The sequence below is a fragment of the Dendrobates tinctorius genome, unplaced genomic scaffold, assembly GCF_039654945.1.
Source record: "Dendrobates tinctorius isolate UK_male_01 unplaced genomic scaffold, ASM3965494v1 ptg000082l, whole genome shotgun sequence".
Taxonomy (NCBI): Eukaryota; Metazoa; Chordata; class Amphibia; order Anura; family Dendrobatidae; genus Dendrobates; species Dendrobates tinctorius.
Window position 1 is genome coordinate 8,621,096 of NW_027361750.1, and position 23,975 is coordinate 8,645,070.

The 23,975-nt window shown below is 51.0% G+C and overlaps 1 protein-coding gene across 3 annotated transcripts in view; it reads right to left on the bottom strand.

Moving 5' to 3' along the window:
* The window catches only part of NCOA2 (nuclear receptor coactivator 2), a 246,723-nt gene that overhangs the window by 16,133 nt on the left and 206,615 nt on the right, over positions 1-23,975 (bottom strand). The gene's annotated exons all lie outside the window — the stretch shown is intronic.

Consider the following 23,975-nt stretch of genomic DNA (forward strand, 5'->3'; position numbering starts at 1 on the left):
GAGACTGGTGTACTTACTGCATTGTCAGAAAGACTGGACAATGCTTTTTGAAAGGTTCTCTTCCTAATATTAAAATGAGCATTATAGAAGTGCAGACTGGGGATACAATTATCCTTTTAACAATAGGATTAAATATCAATTTTGACATGGTTTCAAAGTAAGTATATCAGGCTCATCCAGTCTAAGAGATCTATTTAACAATATATGCACCTTGTATTTTGAAATTTGGTAGCAGATTTGCTTTAAACATTTATATTGCCCATCACGTGGCAGAAAAAAAACCAGCTAAGAGTCATCTCATATGTGAAAATGTGAAGTGTACTGACTTCTGCTGTAAAGCCTTTTGTGGCTTTTACTGGTGTAACTAGTTGTGCCTGATGTGTCCCACGCCGTGGAGCAGGGGACTACCACATTAAAGTAGGAAGGTGAGGGAGGCTTCACAGAAGCACATTTAGGCTCTATGAACACCTAATGGGCACTTGCCTGCTTATCTGTGTGTGGTGCCCGAACGTTGATATGTTTAAAGGGACTGTCAGCACAGAATGACTGTTCAAACCTAGAACAGGCGCTCTATCTCCAGCCGTCCTCTTCATTGAGAGCTTTAGCTTTAAAAGCCACAGAGGGTGGAGATAAGAGTGAAAACAAGAAGGTGCACCTAAATGTTTGGCCACACCAAGGGTGCACTGAGCGTCTGTTCTTGGTTTGAACAGTCATTTTTTTTTTTTTACACCTTTTTTTGTGGGGGCTCATGGCAGCTGATAGACTCCTATTAGAGGGGTAATCTGACTTCTCCCGTTTTTAAATAGGGAAGAGTCGTGTGCACAAACGGCAGTGATGGCACAACTGCCCAAATTAATAGGCCAGGACTGCACACCACCCAGCAGACATCTGTAGACACGACGTCACTAGCTCATCTCCCAATGAGGAAGAGTCTGATTACCCTTTTAGTTTTTTTTACTTTCTAATTTAGATTTAATAAATTACATTCAGGACATAAAATATACACAAAGTCGTGCTTACTTTTTAACCTATAATCCAAATTAATTTAAATTAAAGAGACTTAATTTAGTGCATCTAAGGTCTGTGTGATAAATCCAAGAGACAATGGCTGCTAGGTGTGCACGTGTATGTGACCTACATCCACAACTAAAAATGAAGTGTAAAACATAAATAAGGGCATTGCTATCACAGTACTGTATGCAGACGTGTAACCCTTAGGCTATTTCACATACTGCGTTTTTTTCTGCAGGCAAAACCTGCCCTCTTGGCAGTAAAGAAGCCGCTTACAAAAAGTTGGATTTGCTGCATATTTATCAGGTACACTTATCTCTTGTTCATGCTGATTAACTTTAGTGCATGAAGAAAAAAAACATGATGCAACTTCCTGAGGTTTTTTGCACTTATAACAGCAAAACCTGATACCTGCGTTTTTTGCTGCATTTTTCACTTACTCATTGCTTTCCATAGGTGAAAAAACGCTGCAAGAAGTGACACTGTGCAGTTTTCAAAATCAGGAAGAAAAAAAAACAATGCGTGCATGAGATTTCTGAAATCTCATACCTTTTGCAGGAACTGTAAAACGCAGCTTTTCATTTGCATAAAAAAAGCAACGTGTGAACATAGACTAATGGGGTATTCTCAAGTTTCAATGTTATATCCATAGAATAGCCTCCTGATCATTGGGGGTTTGACAGCTGAGACCCCCAAAACTGGGACTCTGAAGAGCCCTGTATGAATGGTGCGGCGCTTGATTGTGTGAACTGCCGCTTATTATAGGAGTGCCGAAAACCACGCAAACGCATCCGCTGTGGTAGTCCTATTAGGAATTATTGGAGTGAAGGTGTGCATGATCAACAGCTCCATTCACATGGAGATTTTCAGAGCACAGGTTCTCGGGATCTGTTGAGTCCCAGCAGTTGGACCCCCAACAATTGGGATGTAAACCCCTATCCCATTGATACAGGATAACTTAAGAATACCTGTAAGCTCTTAATCTCAAGTAGTATCAAGCTCTACAGCTATGACATGTCCCTGGCATTGATTTCACCGATGAGGAAGAGGGGGCAATATGCCTGGCTACAACAGCAACCTATAGTTACGTTGCCAGTTAGGCCTCTTTCACACTTCCGTTTTTGACCATCAGTCAAAATCCGCCAGGTTTTGAAAAAAAACGGATCCGCCATTTTTTTTGCGGATCCGTTTTTTTCCCCCATTGAGTTGCATTACTGGCGGATCTTGACAGATGGCCATCCGTTGGATCCGTTTTTGTGAGGATCCGCCAAAAATTTTTCGTCCGCCGGCATGCCTGGACGGACCTTGCAACTTTTTTTTGTTGTTGGATCCGCATTTTCCATTGCGCATGCCCGGAGAAAGGAACTCTGGGAGAAAATTAACCCTGAAATCCGCGGACGAACAAAAACACACACTCTCTCTCTCAGCGGTTCCTTTAAAATTCTTCATTCTGCGGATCCGTCACAAAACGGATCCTGTGCCATCCGTTCACATCAGTTAGGAACGGTTCCGCTTTTCCGCCTATTTGGCGGATTTTAACTGACACAAAAAACTGAAGTGTGAAAGAGGCCTTAGGCTAAGTGCACACGTACCGGAACGCTCGCGGAAATTACCGCGAGAAATCCGGAATTCCATTCCGCGGGAAAATCGCATTTTAAATTCCCGCGGAAAAACTAGCATTTTGCAAGCGTATTTAGCTTGCAAAATGCTAGCGTTTTCCAAGCGATCTGTAGCATCGCTTGGAGAACTGATTGACAGGTTGGTCACACTCGTCAAACAGTGTTTGACGAGTGTGACCAACTTTTTACTACTGAGGCCGCATATGCAGCATCAGTAGTAAAAGATAGAATGTAAAAAAAAATAAAAAAATGGTGTTATTCTAACCTTCCGATGTCCCGCGCATCCGTTCCCAGTAATCCTTTGCGAAAATGCCCGCGATGACGTCTCGTGAATGACCGCGAGACTTCGCGATCCCGCGAGAACGGACGTCATCGCGGGCATTTTCGCAAAGGCTTACTGGGACTGGGAGCGTGGAGAGAGGCGGGAATGCTGCGCGGGACGCCGGAAGGTAAGAATAACAATATTTTTTATTTTAAATTCTATTTTTTACAGGGATATGGTACCCAAAGCCCGGAGGACAGCCTCCTCCTCTCCTCTGGACTGTGGGTACCATCCGCAATTGTTCTGCTTACTTTCCGCATGGTGTACACAGCCACATGCGGGAAGTAAGCGGAACAATGCATTCCTATGGGTACGGGATCGCCGCGATTCCGCAAATTAATGAGCATGCTGCGTTTTTTACCGCGAAGAGATTCCGCCGCGGTAAAAACCGCAGCATTAGCACAGCATTGCGGAATCCCATAGGAATGCATGGGATGCTTATTTTTCGCGGCAAAATCGCGCGGTTAAAAATGCCGCGGAAACGCGAAAAAAAAACGCCACGTGTGAACTCAGCCTTACTCTGCCAGCTGTATGTAGCCCCCTCAGTTACGTTGCCAGCTGTATGTAGCCCCCTCAGTTACACTGCCAGCTGTATGTAGCCCCCTCACAGTTACACTGCCAGCTGTATGTAGCCCCCTCACAGTTACATTGCCAGCTGTATGTTGCCCCCTCACAGTTACGTTGCCAGCTGTATGTTGCCCCCTCACAGTTACGTTGCCAGATGTATGTAGCCCCCTCACAGTTACGTTGCCAGCTGTATGTAGCCCCTCACAGTTACACTGCCAGCTGTATGTAGCCCCCTCACAGTTACATTGCCAGCTGTATGTTGCCCCCTCACAGTTACGTTGCCAGATGTATGTAGCCCCCTCACAGTTACGTTGCCAGATGTATGTAGCCCCCTCACAGTTACGTTGCCAGCTGTATGTAGCCCCTCACAGTTACACTGCCAGCTGTATGTAGCCCCCTCACAGTTACACTGCCAGCTGTATGTAGCCCCCTCACAGTTACATTGCCAGCTGTATGTAGCCCCCTCACAGTTACATTGCCAGCTGCATGTAGCCCCCTCACAGTTATACTGCCAGCAGTATGTAGCCCCCTCACAGTTACACTGCCAGCTGTATGTAGCCCCCTCACAGTTACGTTGCCAGCTGTATGTAGCCCCCTCACAGTTACGCTGCCAGCTGTATGTAGCCCCCTCAGTTACACTGCCAGCTGTATGTAGCCCCCTCAGTTACACTGCCAGCTGTATGTAGCCCCCTCACTTACATTGCCAGCTGTATGTAGCCCCCACAGTTACGTTGCCAGCTGTATGTTGCCCCCTCACAGTTACATTGCCAGCTGTATGTAGCCCCCTCAGTTACATTGCCAGCTGTAAGTAGCCCCCTCACAGTTACGTTGCCAGCTGTATGTAGCCCCCTCACAGTTACGTTGCCAGCTGTATGTAGCCCCTCACAGTTACACTGCCAGCTGTATGTAGCCCCCTCACAGTTACATTGCCAGATGTATGCAGCCCCCTCACAGTTACACTGCCAGCTGTATGTAGCCCCCTCACAGTTACACTGCCAGATGTATGTAGCCCCCTCACAGTTACACTGCCAGATGTATGTAGCCCCCTCACAGTTACACTCCCAGCTGTATGTAGCCCCCTCACAGTTACGTTGCCAGCTGTATGTAGCCCCTCACAGTTACGTTGCCAGCTGTATGTAGCCCCCTCACAGTTACACTGCCAGCTATATGTAGCCCCCTCACAGTTACATTGCCAGATGTATGTAGCCCCCTCACAGTTACGTTGCCAGCTGTATGTAGCCCCTCACAGTTACGTTGCCAGCTGTATGTAGCCCCTCACAGTTACGTTGCCAGCTGTATGTAGCCCCCTCACAGTTACACTGCCAGCTGTATGTAGCCCCCTCACAGTTACACTGCCAGCTGTATGTAGCCCCCTCACAGTTACATTGCCAGCTGTATGTAGCCCCTCAGTTACGTTGCCAGCTGTATGTAGCCCCTCACACTTACGTTGCCAGCTGTATGTAGCCCCCTCACAGTTACGTTGCCAGCTGTATGTAGCCCCTCACAGTTACGTTGCCAGCTGTAGGTAGCCCCTCACAGTTACGTTGCCAGCTGTATGTAGCCCCCTCAGTTACATTGCCAGCTGTATGTAGCCCCCTCAGTTACATTGCCAGCTGTTTGTAGCCCCTCAGTTACACTGCCAGCTGTATGTTGCCCCCTCACAGTTACATTGCCAGCTGTATGTTGCCCCCTCACAGTTACATTGCCAGCTGTATGCAGCCCCTCACAGTTACGTTGCCAGCTGTATGTAGCCCCCTCACAGTTACGTTGCCAGCTGTATGTAGCCCCCTCACAGTTACGTTGCCAGCTGTATGTAGCCCCCTCACAGTTACACTGCCAGCTGTATGTAGCCCCTCACAGTTACACTGCCAGCTGTATGTAGCCCCCTCACAGTTACAGCTGGCAACGTATGTAGCTCCCTCACAGTTACATTGCCAGCTGTATGTAGCCCCCTCAGTTACACTGCCAGCTGTATGTTGCCCCCTCACAGTTACATTGCCAGCTGTATGTAGCCCCTCACAGTTACATTGCCAGCTGTAGGTAGCCCCTCACAGTTACGTTGCCAGCTGTATGTAGCCCCCTCAGTTACATTGCCAGCTGTATGTAGCCCCTCACAGTTACGTTGCCAGCTGTATGTAGCCCCCTCAGTTACATTGCCAGCTGTAAGTAGCCCCCTCACAGTTACATTGCCAGCTGTATGTAGCCCCCTCAGTTACATTGCCAGCTGTATGTAGCCCCATCAGTTACATTGCCAGCTGTATGTAGCCCCTCACAGTTACGTTGCCAGCTGTAAGTAGCCCCCTCAGTTACACTGCCAGCTGTATGTAGCCCCCTCACAGTTACATTGCCAGCTGTATGTAGCCCCCTCACAGTTACGTTGCCAGCTGTATGTAGCCCCCTCAGTTACATTGCCAGCTGTATGTAGCCCCCTCACAGTTACACTGCCAGCTGTATGTAGCCCCTCACAGTTACACTGCCAGCTGTATGTAGCCCCCTCACAGTTACGTTGCCAGCTGTATGTAGCCCCTCACAGTTACGTTGCCAGCTGTAGGTAGCCCCGCACAGTTACGTTGCCAGCTGTATGTAGCCCCCTCAGTTACATTGCTAGCTGTATGTAGCCCCCTCACAGTTACATTGCCAGCTGTATGTAGCCCCCTCAGTTACACTGCCAGCTGTATGTTGCCCCCTCACAGTTACATTGCCAGCTGTATGTTGCCCCCTCACAGTTACATTGCCAGCTGTATGTTGCCCCCTCACAGTTACATTGCCAGCTGTATGCAGCCCCTCACAGTTACGTTGCCAGCTGTATGTAGCCCCCTCACAGTTACACTGCCAGCTGTATGTAGCCCCTCACAGTTACACTGCCAGCTGTATGTAGCCCCCTCACAGTTACAGCTGGCAACGTATGTAGCTCCCTCACAGTTACATTGCCAGCTGTATGTAGCCCCCTCAGTTACACTGCCAGCTGTATGTTGCCCCCTCACAGTTACATTGCCAGCTGTATGTAGCCCCTCACAGTTACATTGCCAGCTGTAGGTAGCCCCTCACAGTTACGTTGCCAGCTGTATGTAGCCCCCTCAGTTACATTGCCAGCTGTATGTAGCCCCTCACAGTTACGTTGCCAGCTGTATGTAGCCCCCTCAGTTACATTGCCAGCTGTAAGTAGCCCCCTCACAGTTACATTGCCAGCTGTATGTAGCCCCCTCACAGTTACATTGCCAGCTGTATGTAGCCCCATCAGTTACATTGCCAGCTGTATGTAGCCCCTCACAGTTACGTTGCCAGCTGTAAGTAGCCCCCTCAGTTACACTGCCAGCTGTATGTAGCCCCCTCACAGTTACATTGCCAGCTGTATGTAGCCCCCTCACAGTTACGTTGCCAGCTGTATGTAGCCCCCTCAGTTACATTGCCAGCTGTATGTAGCCCCCTCAGTTACATTGCCAGCTGTATGTAGCCCCCTCACAGTTACACTGCCAGCTGTATGTAGCCCCTCACAGTTACATTGCCAGCTGTATGTAGCCCCTCACAGTTACATTGCCAGCTGTATGTAGCCCCCTCACAGTTACATTGCCAGCTGTATGTAGCCCCCTTACAGTTACGTTGCCAGCTGTATGTAGCCCCCTCACAGTTACATTGCCAGCTGTATGTAACCCCTCACAGTTAAGTTGCCAGCTGTATGTAGCCCCTCACAGTTGCATTGCCAGCTGTATGTAGCCCCCTCAGTTACATTGCCAGCTGTATGTAGCCCCCTCAGTTACATTGCCAGCTGTATGTAGCCCCCTCACAGTTACACTGCCAGATGTAAATAGCCCCTCACAGTTACGTTGCCAGCTGCATGTAGCCCCTCACAGTTACATTGCCAGCTGTATGTAGCCTCCTCAGTTACGTTGCCAGCTGTATGTAGCCCCCTCACAGTTACATTGCCAGCTGTATGTAGCCCCCTCACAGTTACGTTGCCAGCTGTATGTAGCCCCTCACAGTTACGTTGCCAGCTGTATGTAGCCCCTCACAGTTACGTTGCCAGCTGTATGTAGCCCCTCACAGTTACATTGCCAGCTGTATGTAGCCCCTCAGTTACGTTGCCAGCTGTATGTAGCCCCCTCAGTTACATTGCCAGCTGTATGTAGCCCCTCACAGTTACGTTGCCAGCTGTATGTAGCCTCTCACAGTTACACTGCCAGCTGTATGTAGCCCCCTCAGTTACATTGCCAGCTGTAAGTAGCCCCCTCAGTTACGCTGCCAGCTGTATGTAGCCCCCTCAGTTACATTGCCAGCTGTATGTAGCCCCTCACAGTTACATTGCCAGCTGTATGTAGCCCCCTCACAGTTACATTGCCAGATGTATGCAGCCCCCTCACAGTTACGTTGCCAGCTGCATGTAGCCCCTCAGTTACATTGCCAGATGTATGTAGCCCCTCACAGTTACATTGCCAGATGTATATAGCCCCTCACAGTTACGTTGCCAGCTGCATGTAGCCAGCCCCTCACAATTACATTGCCAGCTGAATGTAGCCTCCTCACAGTTACGTTGCCAGCTGTATGTAGCCCCTCAGTTACACTGCCAGCTGTATGTAGCCCCCTCACAGTTATATTGCCAGCTGTATGTAGCCCCTCACAGTTACGTTGCCAGCTGTATGTAGCCCCCTCACAGTTACATTGCCAGCTGTATGTTGCCCCCTCACAGTTACATTGCCAGCTGTATGTAGCCCCTCAGTTACGTTGCCAGCTGTATGTAGCCCCCTCAGTTACATTGCTAGCTGTATGTAGCCCCCTCACAGTTACATTGCCAGCTGTATGTAGCCCCCTCAGTTACACTGCCAGCTGTATGTTGCCCCCTCACAGTTACATTGCCAGCTGTATGTTGCCCCCTCACAGTTACATTGCCAGCTGTATGCAGCCCCTCACAGTTACGTTGCCAGCTGTATGTAGCCCCCTCACAGTTACAGCTGGCAACGTATGTAGCTCCCTCACAGTTACATTGCCAGCTGTAGGTAGCCCCTCACAGTTACGTTGCCAGCTGTATGTAGCCCCCTCAGTTACATTGCCAGCTGTATGTAGCCCCTCACAGTTACGTTGCCAGCTGTATGTAGCCCCCTCAGTTACATTGCCAGCTGTATGTAGCCCCATCAGTTACATTGCCAGCTGTATGTAGCCCCCTCACAGTTACATTGCCAGCTGTATGTAGCCCCATCAGTTACATTGCCAGCTGTATGTAGCCCCATCAGTTACATTGCCAGCTGTATGTAGCCCCTCACAGTTACACTGCCAGCTGTATGAAGCCCCCTCACAGTTACGTTGCCAGCTGTATGTAGCCCCCTCAGTTACATTGCCAGCTGTATGTAGCCCCTCACAGTTACGTTGCCAGCTGTATGTAGCCCCCTCACAGTTACACTGCCAGCTGTATGTAGCCCCTCACAGTTACATTTCCAGCTGTATGTAGACCCTCACAGTTACATTGCCAGCTGTATGTAGCCCCCTTACAGTTACGTTGCCAGCTGTTTGTAGCCCCCTCACAGTTACATTGCCAGCTGTATGTAACCCCTCACAGTTAAGTTGCCAGCTGTATGTAGCCCCTCACAGTTACATTGCCAGCTGTATGTAGCCCCCTCAGTTACATTGCCAGCTGTATGTAGCCCCCTCACAGTTACATTGCCAGCTGTATGTAGCCCCCTCAGTTACATTGCCAGCTGTATGTAGCTCCTCACAGTTACGTTGCCAGCTGTATGTAGCCCCTCACAGTTACATTGCCAGCTGTATGTAGCCCCTCACAGTTACATTGCCAGCTGTATGTAGCCCCTCACAGTTACATTGCCAGCTGTATGTAGCTCCTCACAGTTACGTTGCCAGCTGTATGTAGCTCCCTCACAGTTACATTGCCAGCTGTATGTAGCTCCTCACAGTTACGTTGCCAGCTGTAAGTAGCCCCCTCACAGTTACATTGCCAGCTGTAAGTAGCCCCCTCACAGTTACATTGCCAGCTGTATGCAGCCCCCTCAGTTACATTGCCAGCTGTATGTAGCCCCCTCACAGTTACATTGCCAGCTGTATGCAGCCCCCTCACAGTTACATTGCCAGCTGTATGTAGCCCCCAGTTACATTGCCAGCTGTATGTAGCCCCTCACAGTTACGTTGCCAGCTGTATGTAGCCCCCTCACAGTTACATTGCCAGCTGTATGTAGCCCCCTCACAGTTACATTGCCAGCTGTATGTAGCCCCCTCAGTTACATTGCCAGCTGTATGTAGCCCCTCACAGTTACGTTGCCAGCTGTATGTAGCCTCTCACAGTTACATTGCCAGCTGTATGTAGCCCCCTCACAGTTACGTTGCCAGCTGTATGTAGCCCCCTCACAGTTACACTGCCAGCTGTATGTAGCCCCCTCACAGTTACATTGCCAGCTGTATGTAGCCCCCTTACAGTTACGTTGCCAGCTGTATGTAGCCCCCTCACAGTTACGTTGCCAGCTGTATGTAGCCCCTCACAGTTACATTGCCAGCTGTATGTAGCCCCCTCACAGTTACATTGCCAGCTGTATGTAGCCCCTCAGTTACGTTGCCAGCTGTATGTAGCCCCTCACAGTTACATTGCCAGCTGTATGCAGCCCCCTCACAGTTACATTGCCAGATGTATATAGCCCCTCACAGTTACGTTGCCAGCTGTATGTAGCCCCTCAGTTACATTGCCAGCTGTATGTAGCCCCCTCACAGTTACGTTGCCAGCTGTATGTAGCCCCTCACAGTTACACTGCCAGCTGTATGTAGCCCCCTCAGTTACATTGCCAGATGTATGTAGCCCCCTCACAGTTACACTGCCAGCTGTATGTAGCCCCCTCACAGTTACGTTGCCAGCTGTATGTAGCCCCTCACAGTTACGTTGCCAGCTGTATGTAGCCCCCTCACAGTTACATTGCCAGATGTATGTAGCCCCCTCACAGTTACATTGCCAGCTGTATGTAGCCCCCTCACAGTTACGTTGCCAGCTGCATGTAGCCCCCTCACAGTTACAGCTGGCAACGTATGTAGCCCCCTCACAGTTACATTGCCAGCTGTATGTAGCCCCCTCAGTTACACTGCCAGCTGTATGTAGCCCCCTCACAGTTACAGTGCCAGCTGTATGTAGCCCCCTCACAGTTACAGTGCCAGCTGTATGTAGCCCCCTCACAGTTACAGTGCCAGCTGTATGTAGCCCCCTCACAGTTACACTGCCAGCTGTATGTAGCCCCCTCAGTTACGTTGCCAGCTGTATGTAGCCCCCTCACAGTTACGTTGCCAGCTGTATGTAGCCCCCTCACAGTTACATTGCCAGCTGTATGCAGCCCCCTCAGTTACATTGCCAGATGTATATAGCCCCTCACAGTTACGTTGCCAGCTGTATGTAGCCCCCTCACAGTTACATTGCCAGCTGTATGCAGCCCCCTCACAGTTACATTGCCAGATGTATGTAGCCCCTCAGTTACATTGCCAGCTGTATGTAGCCCCCTCACAGTTACGTTGCCAGCTGTATGTAGCCCCTCACAGTTACACTGCCAGCTGTATGTAGCCCCCTCAGTTACATTGCCAGATGTATGTAGCCCCCTCACAGTTACACTGCCAGCTGTATGTAGCCCCCTCACAGTTACGTTGCCAGCTGTATGTAGCCCCTCACAGTTACGTTGCCAGCTGTATGTAGCCCCCTCACAGTTACGTTGCCAGCTGTATGTAGCCCCCTCACAGTTACATTGCCAGATGTATGTAGCCCCCTCACAGTTACATTGCCAGATGTATGTAGCCCCCTCACAGTTACGTTGCCAGCTGTATGTAGCCCCTCACAGTTACGTTGCCAGCTGTATGTAGCCCCCTCACAGTTACAGCTGGCAACGTATGTAGCCCCCTCACAGTTACATTGCCAGCTGTATGTAGCCCCCTCAGTTACACTGCCAGCTGTATGTAGCCCCCTCACAGTTTCAGTGCCAGCTGTATGTAGCCCCCTCACAGTTACAGTGCCAGCTGTATGTAGCCCCCTCACAGTTACAGTGCCAGCTGTATGTAGCCCCCTCACAGTTACAGTGCCAGCTGTATGTAGCCCCCTCACAGTTACACTGCCAGCTGTATGTAGCCCCTCACAGTTACGTTGCCAGCTGTATGTAGCCCCCTTACAGTTACGTTGCCAGCTGTATGTAGCCCCCTCACAGTTACATTGCCAGCTGTATGTAGCCCCTCACAGTTAAGTTGCCAGCTGTATGTAGCCCCTCACAGTTACATTGCCAGCTGTATGTAGCCCCCTCAGTTACATTGCCAGCTGTATGTAGCCCCCTCAGTTACATTGCCAGCTGTATGTAGCCCCTCACAGTTACGTTGCCAGCTGTATGTAGCCCCCTCACAGTTACGTTGCCAGCTGTATGTAGCCCCCTCAGTTACATTGCCAGCTGTATGTAGCCCCTCACAGTTACGTTGCCAGCTGTATGTAGCCTCTCACAGTTACACTGCCAGCTGTATGTTGCCCCCTCACAGTTACATTGCCAGCTGTATGTTGCCCCCTCACAGTTACATTGCCGGCTGTATGTTGCCCCCTCACAGTTACATTGCCAGCTGTATGCAGCCCCTCACAGTTACATTGCCAGCTGTATGTAGCCCCCTCACAGTTACACCGCCAGCTGTATGTAGCCCCCTCAGTTACATTGCCAGCTGTATGTAGCCCCCTCAGTTACGCTGCCAGCTGTATGTAGCCCCCTCAGTTACATTGCCAGCTGTATGTAGCCCCCTCAGTTACATTGCCAGCTGTATGTAGCCCCTCACAGTTACGTTGCCAGCTGTATGTAGCCCCCTCAGTTACATTGCCAGCTGTATGTAGCCCCCTCACAGTTACATTGCCAGATGTATGCAGCCCCCTCACAGTTACGTTGCCAGCTGCATGTAGCCCCTCAGTTACATTGCCAGATGTATGTAGCCCCTCACAGTTACATTGCCAGATGTATATAGCCCCTCACAGTTACGTTGCCAGCTGCATGTAGCCAGCCCCTCACATTTACATTGCCAGCTGAATGTAGCCTCCTCACAGTTACGTTGCCAGCTGTATGTAGCCCCTCAGTTACACTGCCAGCTGTATGTAGCCCCCTCACAGTTATATTGCCAGCTGTATGTAGCCCCTCACAGTTACGTTGCCAGCTGTATGTAGCCCCCTCATAGTTACATTGCCAGCTGTATGTTGCCCCCTCACAGTTACATTGCCAGCTGTATGTAGCCCCTCAGTTACGTTGCCAGCTGTATGTAGCCCCCTCAGTTACATTGCTAGCTGTATGTAGCCCCCTCACAGTTACATTGCCAGCTGTATGTAGCCCCCTCAGTTACACTGCCAGCTGTATGTTGCCCCCTCACAGTTACATTGCCAGCTGTATGTTGCCCCCTCACAGTTACATTGCCAGCTGTATGTTGCCCCCTCAGTTACATTGCCAGCTGTATGCAGCCCCTCACAGTTACGTTGCCAGCTGTATGTAGCCCCCTCACAGTTACACCGCCAGCTGTATGTAGCCCCTCACAGTTACGTTGCCAGCTGTATGTAGCCCCCTTACAGTTACGTTGCCAGCTGTTTGTAGCCCCCTCACAGTTACATTGCCAGCTGTATGTAACCCCTCACAGTTAAGTTGCCAGCTGTATGTAGCCCCTCACAGTTACATTGCCAGCTGTATGTAGCCCCCTCAGTTACATTGCCAGCTGTATGTAGCCCCCTCACAGTTACACTGCCAGCTGTATGTAGCCCCTCACAGTTACATTGCCAGCTGTATGTAGCCCCCTTACAGTTACGTTGCCAGCTGTTTGTAGCCCCCTCACAGTTACATTGCCAGCTGTATGTAACCCCTCACAGTTAAGTTGCCAGCTGTATGTAGCCCCTCACAGTTACATTGCCAGCTGTATGTAGCCCCCTCAGTTACATTGCCAGCTGTATGTAGCCCCCTCACAGTTACATTGCCAGCTGTATGTAGCCCCCTCAGTTACATTGCCAGCTGTATGTAGCTCCTCACAGTTACGTTGCCAGCTGTATGTAGCCCCTCACAGTTACATTGCCAGCTGTATGTAGCCCCTCACAGTTACATTGCCAGCTGTATGTAGCCCCTCACAGTTACATTGCCAGCTGTATGTAGCTCCTCACAGTTACGTTGCCAGCTGTATGTAGCTCCCTCACAGTTACATTGCCAGCTGTATGTAGCTCCTCACAGTTACGTTGCCAGCTGTAAGTAGCCCCCTCACAGTTACATTGCCAGCTGTAAGTAGCCCCCTCACAGTTACATTGCCAGCTGTATGCAGCCCCCTCAGTTACATTGCCAGCTGTATGTAGCCCCCTCACAGTTACATTGCCAGCTGTATGCAGCCCCCTCACAGTTACATTGCCAGCTGTATGTAGCCCCCAGTTACATTGCCAGCTGTATGTAGCCCCTCACAGTTACGTTGCCAGCTGTATGTAGCCCCCTCACAGTTACATTGCCAGCTGTATGTAGCCCCCTCACAGTTACATTGCCAGCTGTATGTAGCCCCCTCAGTTACATTGCCAGCTGTATGTAGCCCCTCACAGTTACGTTGCCAGCTGTATGTAGCCTCTCACAGTTACATTGCCAGCTGTATGTAGCCCCCTCACAGTTACGTTGCCAGCTGTATGTAGCCCCCTCACAGTTACACTGCCAGCTGTATGTAGCCCCCTCACAGTTACATTGCCAGCTGTATGTAGCCCCCTTACAGTTACGTTGCCAGCTGTATGTAGCCCCCTCACAGTTACGTTGCCAGCTGTATGTAGCCCCTCACAGTTACATTGCCAGCTGTATGTAGCCCCCTCACAGTTACATTGCCAGCTGTATGTAGCCCCTCAGTTACGTTGCCAGCTGTATGTAGCCCCTCACAGTTACATTGCCAGCTGTATGCAGCCCCCTCACAGTTACATTGCCAGATGTATATAGCCCCTCACAGTTACGTTGCCAGCTGTATGTAGCCCCTCAGTTACATTGCCAGCTGTATGTAGCCCCCTCACAGTTACGTTGCCAGCTGTATGTAGCCCCTCACAGTTACACTGCCAGCTGTATGTAGCCCCCTCAGTTACATTGCCAGATGTATGTAGCCCCCTCACAGTTACACTGCCAGCTGTATGTAGCCCCCTCACAGTTACGTTGCCAGCTGTATGTAGCCCCTCACAGTTACGTTGCCAGCTGTATGTAGCCCCCTCACAGTTACATTGCCAGATGTATGTAGCCCCCTCACAGTTACATTGCCAGCTGTATGTAGCCCCCTCACAGTTACGTTGCCAGCTGCATGTAGCCCCCTCACAGTTACAGCTGGCAACGTATGTAGCCCCCTCACAGTTACATTGCCAGCTGTATGTAGCCCCCTCAGTTACACTGCCAGCTGTATGTAGCCCCCTCACAGTTACAGTGCCAGCTGTATGTAGCCCCCTCACAGTTACAGTGCCAGCTGTATGTAGCCCCCTCACAGTTACAGTGCCAGCTGTATGTAGCCCCCTCACAGTTACACTGCCAGCTGTATGTAGCCCCCTCAGTTACGTTGCCAGCTGTATGTAGCCCCCTCACAGTTACGTTGCCAGCTGTATGTAGCCCCCTCACAGTTACGTTGCCAGCTGTATGCAGCCCCCTCAGTTACATTGCCAGATGTATATAGCCCCTCACAGTTACGTTGCCAGCTGTATGTAGCCCCCTCACAGTTACATTGCCAGCTGTATGCAGCCCCCTCACAGTTACATTGCCAGATGTATGTAGCCCCTCAGTTACATTGCCAGCTGTATGTAGCCCCCTCACAGTTACGTTGCCAGCTGTATGTAGCCCCTCACAGTTACACTGCCAGCTGTATGTAGCCCCCTCAGTTACATTGCCAGATGTATGTAGCCCCCTCACAGTTACACTGCCAGCTGTATGTAGCCCCTCACAGTTACGTTGCCAGCTGTATGTAGCCCCCTCACAGTTACAGCTGGCAACGTATGTAGCTCCCTCACAGTTACATTGCCAGCTGTAGGTAGCCCCTCACAGTTACGCTGCCAGCTGTATGTAGCCCCCTCAGTTACATTGCCAGCTGTATGTAGCCCCTCACAGTTACGTTGCCAGCTGTATGTAGCCCCCTCAGTTACATTGCCAGCTGTATGTAGCCCCATCAGTTACATTGCCAGCTGTATGTAGCCCCATCAGTTACATTGCCAGCTGTATGTAGCCCCCTCACAGTTACATTGCCAGCTGTATGTAGCCCCATCAGTTACATTGCCAGCTGTATGTAGCCCCTCACAGTTACGTTGCCAGCTGTAAGTAGCCCCCTCAGTTACACTGCCAGCTGTATGTAGCCCCCTCAGTTACATTGCCAGCTGTATGTAGCCCCTCACAGTTACACTGCCAGCTGTATGTAGCCCCTCACAGTTACATTTCCAGCTGTATGTAGCCCCTCACAGTTACATTGCCAGCTGTATGTAGCCCCCTTACAGTTACGTTGCCAGCTGTATGTAGCCCCCTCACAGTTACATTGCCAGCTGTATGTAACCCCTCACAGTTACATTGCCAGCTGTATGTAGCCCCCTCAGTTACATTGCCAGCTGTATGTAACCCCTCACAGTTACATTGCCAGCTGTATGTAGCCCCCTCAGTTACATTGCCAGCTGTATGTAGCCCCCTCACAGTTACATTGCCAGCTGTATGTAGCCCCCTCAGTTACATTGCCAGCTGTATGTAGCTCCTCACAGTTACGTTGCCAGCTGTATGTAGCCCCTCACAGTTACATTGCCAGCTGTATGTAGCCCCTCACAGTTACATTGCCAGCTGTATGTAGCCCCCTCACAGTTACATTGCCAGCTGTAAGTAGCCCCCTCACAGTTACATTGCCAGCTGTAAGTAGCCCCCTCACAGTTACATTGCCAGCTGTATGCAGCCCCCTCACAGTTACATTGCCAGCTGTATGTAGCCCCCTCACAGTTACATTGCCAGCTGTATGCAGCCCCCTCACAGTTACATTGCCAGCTGTATGCAGCCCCCTCAGTTACATTGCCAGCTGTATGTAGCCCCTCACAGTTACGTTGCCAGCTGTATGTAGCCCCCTCAGTTACATTGCCAGCTGTATGTAGCCCCCTCACAGTTACGTTGCCAGCTGTATGTAGCCCCCTCAGTTACATTGCCAGCTGTATGTAGCCCCCTCAGTTACACTGCCAGCTGTATGTAGCCCCCTCACAGTTTCAGTGCCAGCTGTATGTAGCCCCCTCACAGTTACAGTGCCAGCTGTATGTAGCCCCCTCACAGTTACAGTGCCAGCTGTATGTAGCCCCCTCACAGTTACAGTGCCAGCTGTATGTAGCCCCCTCACAGTTACACTGCCAGCTGTATGTAGCCCCTCACAGTTACGTTGCCAGCTGTATGTAGCCCCCTTACAGTTACGTTGCCAGCTGTATGTAGCCCCCTCACAGTTACATTGCCAGCTGTATGTAGCCCCTCACAGTTAAGTTGCCAGCTGTATGTAGCCCCTCACAGTTACATTGCCAGCTGTATGTAGCCCCCTCAGTTACATTGCCAGCTGTATGTAGCCCCCTCAGTTACATTGCCAGCTGTATGTAGCCCCTCACAGTTACGTTGCCAGCTGTATGTAGCCCCCTCACAGTTACGTTGCCAGCTGTATGTAGCCCCCTCAGTTACATTGCCAGCTGTATGTAGCCCCTCACAGTTACGTTGCCAGCTGTATGTAGCCTCTCACAGTTACACTGCCAGCTGTATGTTGCCCCCTCACAGTTACATTGCCAGCTGTATGTTGCCCCCTCACAGTTACATTGCCGGCTGTATGTTGCCCCCTCACAGTTACATTGCCAGCTGTATGCAGCCCCTCACAGTTACATTGCCAGCTGTATGTAGCCCCCTCACAGTTACACCGCCAGCTGTATGTAGCCCCCTCAGTTACATTGCCAGCTGTATGTAGCCCCCTCAGTTACGCTGCCAGCTGTATGTAGCCCCCTCAGTTACATTGCCAGCTGTATGTAGCCCCCTCAGTTACATTGCCAGCTGTATGTAGCCCCTCACAGTTACGTTGCCAGCTGTATGTAGCCCCCTCAGTTACATTGCCAGCTGTATGTAGCCCCCTCACAGTTACATTGCCAGATGTATGCAGCCCCCTCACAGTTACGTTGCCAGCTGCATGTAGCCCCTCAGTTACATTGCCAGATGTATGTAGCCCCTCACAGTTACATTGCCAGATGTATATAGCCCCTCACAGTTACGTTGCCAGCTGCATGTAGCCAGCCCCTCACATTTACATTGCCAGCTGAATGTAGCCTCCTCACAGTTACGTTGCCAGCTGTATGTAGCCCCTCAGTTACACTGCCAGCTGTATGTAGCCCCCTCACAGTTATATTGCCAGCTGTATGTAGCCCCTCACAGTTACGTTGCCAGCTGTATGTAGCCCCCTCATAGTTACATTGCCAGCTGTATGTTGCCCCCTCACAGTTACATTGCCAGCTGTATGTAGCCCCTCAGTTACGTTGCCAGCTGTATGTAGCCCCCTCAGTTACATTGCTAGCTGTATGTAGCCCCCTCACAGTTACATTGCCAGCTGTATGTAGCCCCCTCAGTTACACTGCCAGCTGTATGTTGCCCCCTCACAGTTACATTGCCAGCTGTATGTTGCCCCCTCACAGTTACATTGCCAGCTGTATGTTGCCCCCTCAGTTACATTGCCAGCTGTATGCAGCCCCTCACAGTTACGTTGCCAGCTGTATGTAGCCCCCTCACAGTTACACCGCCAGCTGTATGTAGCCCCTCACAGTTACGTTGCCAGCTGTATGTAGCCCCCTCACAGTTACGTTGCCAGCTGTATGTAGCCCCTCACAGTTACATTGCCAGCTGTATGTAGCCCCCTCACAGTTACATTGCCAGCTGTATGTAGCCCCTCAGTTACGTTGCCAGCTGTATGTAGCCCCTCACAGTTACATTGCCAGCTGTATGCAGCCCCCTCACAGTTACATTGCCAGATGTATATAGCCCCTCACAGTTACGTTGCCAGCTGTATGTAGCCCCTCAGTTACATTGCCAGCTGTATGTAGCCCCCTCACAGTTACGTTGCCAGCTGTATGTAGCCCCTCACAGTTACACTGCCAGCTGTATGTAGCCCCCTCAGTTACATTGCCAGATGTATGTAGCCCCCTCACAGTTACACTGCCAGCTGTATGTAGCCCCCTCACAGTTACGTTGCCAGCTGTATGTAGCCCCTCACAGTTACGTTGCCAGCTGTATGTAGCCCCCTCACAGTTACATTGCCAGATGTATGTAGCCCCCTCACAGTTACATTGCCAGCTGTATGTAGCCCCCTCACAGTTACGTTGCCAGCTGCATGTAGCCCCCTCACAGTTACAGCTGGCAACGTATGTAGCCCCCTCACAGTTACATTGCCAGCTGTATGTAGCCCCCTCAGTTACACTGCCAGCTGTATGTAGCCCCCTCACAGTTACAGTGCCAGCTGTATGTAGCCCCCTCACAGTTACAGTGCCAGCTGTATGTAGCCCCCTCACAGTTACACTGCCAGCTGTATGTAGCCCCCTCAGTTACGTTGCCAGCTGTATGTAGCCCCCTCACAGTTACGTTGCCAGCTGTATGTAGCCCCCTCACAGTTACATTGCCAGCTGTATGCAGCCCCCTCAGTTACATTGCCAGATGTATATAGCCCCTCACAGTTACGTTGCCAGCTGTATGTAGCCCCCTCACAGTTACATTGCCAGCTGTATGCAGCCCCCTCACAGTTACATTGCCAGATGTATGTAGCCCCTCAGTTACATTGCCAGCTGTATGTAGCCCCCTCACAGTTACGTTGCCAGCTGTATGTAGCCCCTCACAGTTACACTGCCAGCTGTATGTAGCCCCCTCAGTTACATTGCCAGATGTATGTAGCCCCCTCACAGTTACACTGCCAGCTGTATGTAGCCCCCTCACAGTTACGTTGCCAGCTGTATGTAGCCCCTCACAGTTACGTTGCCAGCTGTATGTAGCCCCCTCACAGTTACGTTGCCAGCTGTATGTAGCCCCCTCACAGTTACATTGCCAGATGTATGTAGCCCCCTCACAGTTACATTGCCAGATGTATGTAGCCCCCTCACAGTTACGTTGCCAGCTGTATGTAGCCCCTCACAGTTACGTTGCCAGCTGTATGTAGCCCCCTCACAGTTACAGCTGGCAACGTATGTAGCCCCCTCACAGTTACATTGCCAGCTGTATGTAGCCCCCTCAGTTACACTGCCAGCTGTATGTAGCCCCCTCACAGTTTCAGTGCCAGCTGTATGTAGCCCCCTCACAGTTACATTGCCAGCTGTATGTAGCCCCCTCAGTTACATTGCCAGCTGTATGTAGCCCCCTCAGTTACATTGCCAGCTGTATGTAGCCCCTCACAGTTACGTTGCCAGCTGTATGTAGCCCCCTTACAGTTACGTTGCCAGCTGTATGTAGCCCCCTCACAGTTACATTGCCAGCTGTATGTAGCCCCTCACAGTTAAGTTGCCAGCTGTATGTAGCCCCTCACAGTTACATTGCCAGCTGTATGTAGCCCCCTCAGTTACATTGCCAGCTGTATGTAGCCCCCTCAGTTACATTGCCAGCTGTATGTAGCCCCTCACAGTTACGTTGCCAGCTGTATGTAGCCTCTCACAGTTACACTGCCAGCTGTATGTTGCCCCCTCACAGTTACATTGCCAGCTGTATGTTGCCCCCTCACAGTTACATTGCCGGCTGTATGTTGCCCCCTCACAGTTACATTGCCAGCTGTATGCAGCCCCTCACAGTTACATTGCCAGCTGTATGTAGCCCCCTCACAGTTACACCGCCAGCTGTATGTAGCCCCCTCAGTTACATTGCCAGCTGTATGTAGCCCCCTCAGTTACGCTGCCAGCTGTATGTAGCCCCCTCAGTTACATTGCCAGCTGTATGTAGCCCCCTCAGTTACATTGCCAGCTGTATGTAGCCCCTCACAGTTACGTTGCCAGCTGTATGTAGCCCCCTCAGTTACATTGCCAGCTGTATGTAGCCCCCTCACAGTTACATTGCCAGATGTATGCAGCCCCCTCACAGTTACGTTGCCAGCTGCATGTAGCCCCTCAGTTACATTGCCAGATGTATGTAGCCCCTCACAGTTACATTGCCAGATGTATATAGCCCCTCACAGTTACGTTGCCAGCTGCATGTAGCCAGCCCCTCACATTTACATTGCCAGCTGAATGTAGCCTCCTCACAGTTACGTTGCCAGCTGTATGTAGCCCCTCAGTTACACTGCCAGCTGTATGTAGCCCCCTCACAGTTATATTGCCAGCTGTATGTAGCCCCTCACAGTTACGTTGCCAGCTGTATGTAGCCCCCTCATAGTTACATTGCCAGCTGTATGTTGCCCCCTCACAGTTACATTGCCAGCTGTATGTAGCCCCTCAGTTACGTTGCCAGCTGTATGTAGCCCCCTCAGTTACATTGCTAGCTGTATGTAGCCCCCTCACAGTTACATTGCCAGCTGTATGTAGCCCCCTCAGTTACACTGCCAGCTGTATGTTGCCCCCTCACAGTTACATTGCCAGCTGTATGTTGCCCCCTCACAGTTACATTGCCAGCTGTATGTTGCCCCCTCAGTTACATTGCCAGCTGTATGCAGCCCCTCACAGTTACGTTGCCAGCTGTATGTAGCCCCCTCACAGTTACACCGCCAGCTGTATGTAGCCCCTCACAGTTACGTTGCCAGCTGTATGTAGCCCCCTCACAGTTACGTTGCCAGCTGTATGTAGCCCCTCACAGTTACATTGCCAGCTGTATGTAGCCCCCTCACAGTTACATTGCCAGCTGTATGTAGCCCCTCAGTTACGTTGCCAGCTGTATGTAGCCCCTCACAGTTACATTGCCAGCTGTATGCAGCCCCCTCACAGTTACATTGCCAGATGTATATAGCCCCTCACAGTTACGTTGCCAGCTGTATGTAGCCCCTCAGTTACATTGCCAGCTGTATGTAGCCCCCTCACAGTTACGTTGCCAGCTGTATGTAGCCCCTCACAGTTACACTGCCAGCTGTATGTAGCCCCCTCAGTTACATTGCCAGATGTATGTAGCCCCCTCACAGTTACACTGCCAGCTGTATGTAGCCCCCTCACAGTTACGTTGCCAGCTGTATGTAGCCCCTCACAGTTACGTTGCCAGCTGTATGTAGCCCCCTCACAGTTACATTGCCAGATGTATGTAGCCCCCTCACAGTTACATTGCCAGCTGTATGTAGCCCCCTCACAGTTACGTTGCCAGCTGCATGTAGCCCCCTCACAGTTACAGCTGGCAACGTATGTAGCCCCCTCACAGTTACATTGCCAGCTGTATGTAGCCCCCTCAGTTACACTGCCAGCTGTATGTAGCCCCCTCACAGTTACAGTGCCAGCTGTATGTAGCCCCCTCACAGTTACAGTGCCAGCTGTATGTAGCCCCCTCACAGTTACACTGCCAGCTGTATGTAGCCCCCTCAGTTACGTTGCCAGCTGTATGTAGCCCCCTCACAGTTACGTTGCCAGCTGTATGTAGCCCCCTCACAGTTACATTGCCAGCTGTATGCAGCCCCCTCAGTTACATTGCCAGATGTATATAGCCCCTCACAGTTACGTTGCCAGCTGTATGTAGCCCCCTCACAGTTACATTGCCAGCTGTATGCAGCCCCCTCACAGTTACATTGCCAGATGTATGTAGCCCCTCAGTTACATTGCCAGCTGTATGTAGCCCCCTCACAGTTACGTTGCCAGCTGTATGTAGCCCCTCACAGTTACACTGCCAGCTGTATGTAGCCCCCTCAGTTACATTGCCAGATGTATGTAGCCCCCTCACAGTTACACTGCCAGCTGTATGTAGCCCCCTCACAGTTACGTTGCCAGCTGTATGTAGCCCCTCACAGTTACGTTGCCAGCTGTATGTAGCCCCCTCACAGTTACGTTGCCAGCTGTATGTAGCCCCCTCACAGTTACATTGCCAGATGTATGTAGCCCCCTCACAGTTACATTGCCAGATGTATGTAGCCCCCTCACAGTTACGTTGCCAGCTGTATGTAGCCCCTCACAGTTACGTTGCCAGCTGTATGTAGCCCCCTCACAGTTACAGCTGGCAACGTATGTAGCCCCCTCACAGTTACATTGCCAGCTGTATGTAGCCCCCTCAGTTACACTGCCAGCTGTATGTAGCCCCCTCACAGTTTCAGTGCCAGCTGTATGTAGCCCCCTCACAGTTACAGTGCCAGCTGTATGTAGCCCCCTCACAGTTACAGTGCCAGCTGTATGTAGCCCCCTCACAGTTACAGTGCCAGCTGTATGTAGCCCCCTCACAGTTACGTTGCCAGCTGTATGTAGCCCCTCACAGTTACGTTGCCAGCTGTATGTAGCCCCCTTACAGTTACGTTGCCAGCTGTATGTAGCCCCCTCACAGTTACATTGCCAGCTGTATGTAGCCCCTCACAGTTAAGTTGCCAGCTGTATGTAGCCCCTCACAGTTACGTTGCCAGCTGTATGTAGCCTCTCACAGTTACACTGCCAGCTGTATGTTGCCCCCTCACAGTTACATTGCCAGCTGTATGTTGCCCCCTCACAGTTACATTGCCGGCTGTATGTTGCCCCCTCACAGTTACATTGCCAGCTGTATGCAGCCCCTCACAGTTACATTGCCAGCTGTATGTAGCCCCCTCACAGTTACACCGCCAGCTGTATGTAGCCCCCTCAGTTACATTGCCAGCTGTATGTAGCCCCCTCAGTTACGCTGCCAGCTGTATGTAGCCCCCTCAGTTACATTGCCAGCTGTATGTAGCCCCCTCAGTTACATTGCCAGCTGTATGTAGCCCCTCACAGTTACGTTGCCAGCTGTATGTAGCCCCCTCAGTTACATTGCCAGCTGTATGTAGCCCCCTCACAGTTACATTGCCAGATGTATGCAGCCCCCTCACAGTTACGTTGCCAGCTGCATGTAGCCCCTCAGTTACATTGCCAGATGTATGTAGCCCCTCACAGTTACATTGCCAGATGTATATAGCCCCTCACAGTTACGTTGCCAGCTGCATGTAGCCAGCCCCTCACATTTACATTGCCAGCTGAATGTAGCCTCCTCACAGTTACGTTGCCAGCTGTATGTAGCCCCTCAGTTACACTGCCAGCTGTATGTAGCCCCCTCACAGTTATATTGCCAGCTGTATGTAGCCCCTCACAGTTACGTTGCCAGCTGTATGTAGCCCCCTCATAGTTACATTGCCAGCTGTATGTTGCCCCCTCACAGTTACATTGCCAGCTGTATGTAGCCCCTCAGTTACGTTGCCAGCTGTATGTAGCCCCCTCAGTTACATTGCTAGCTGTATGTAGCCCCCTCACAGTTACATTGCCAGCTGTATGTAGCCCCCTCAGTTACACTGCCAGCTGTATGTTGCCCCCTCACAGTTACATTGCCAGCTGTATGTTGCCCCCTCACAGTTACATTGCCAGCTGTATGTTG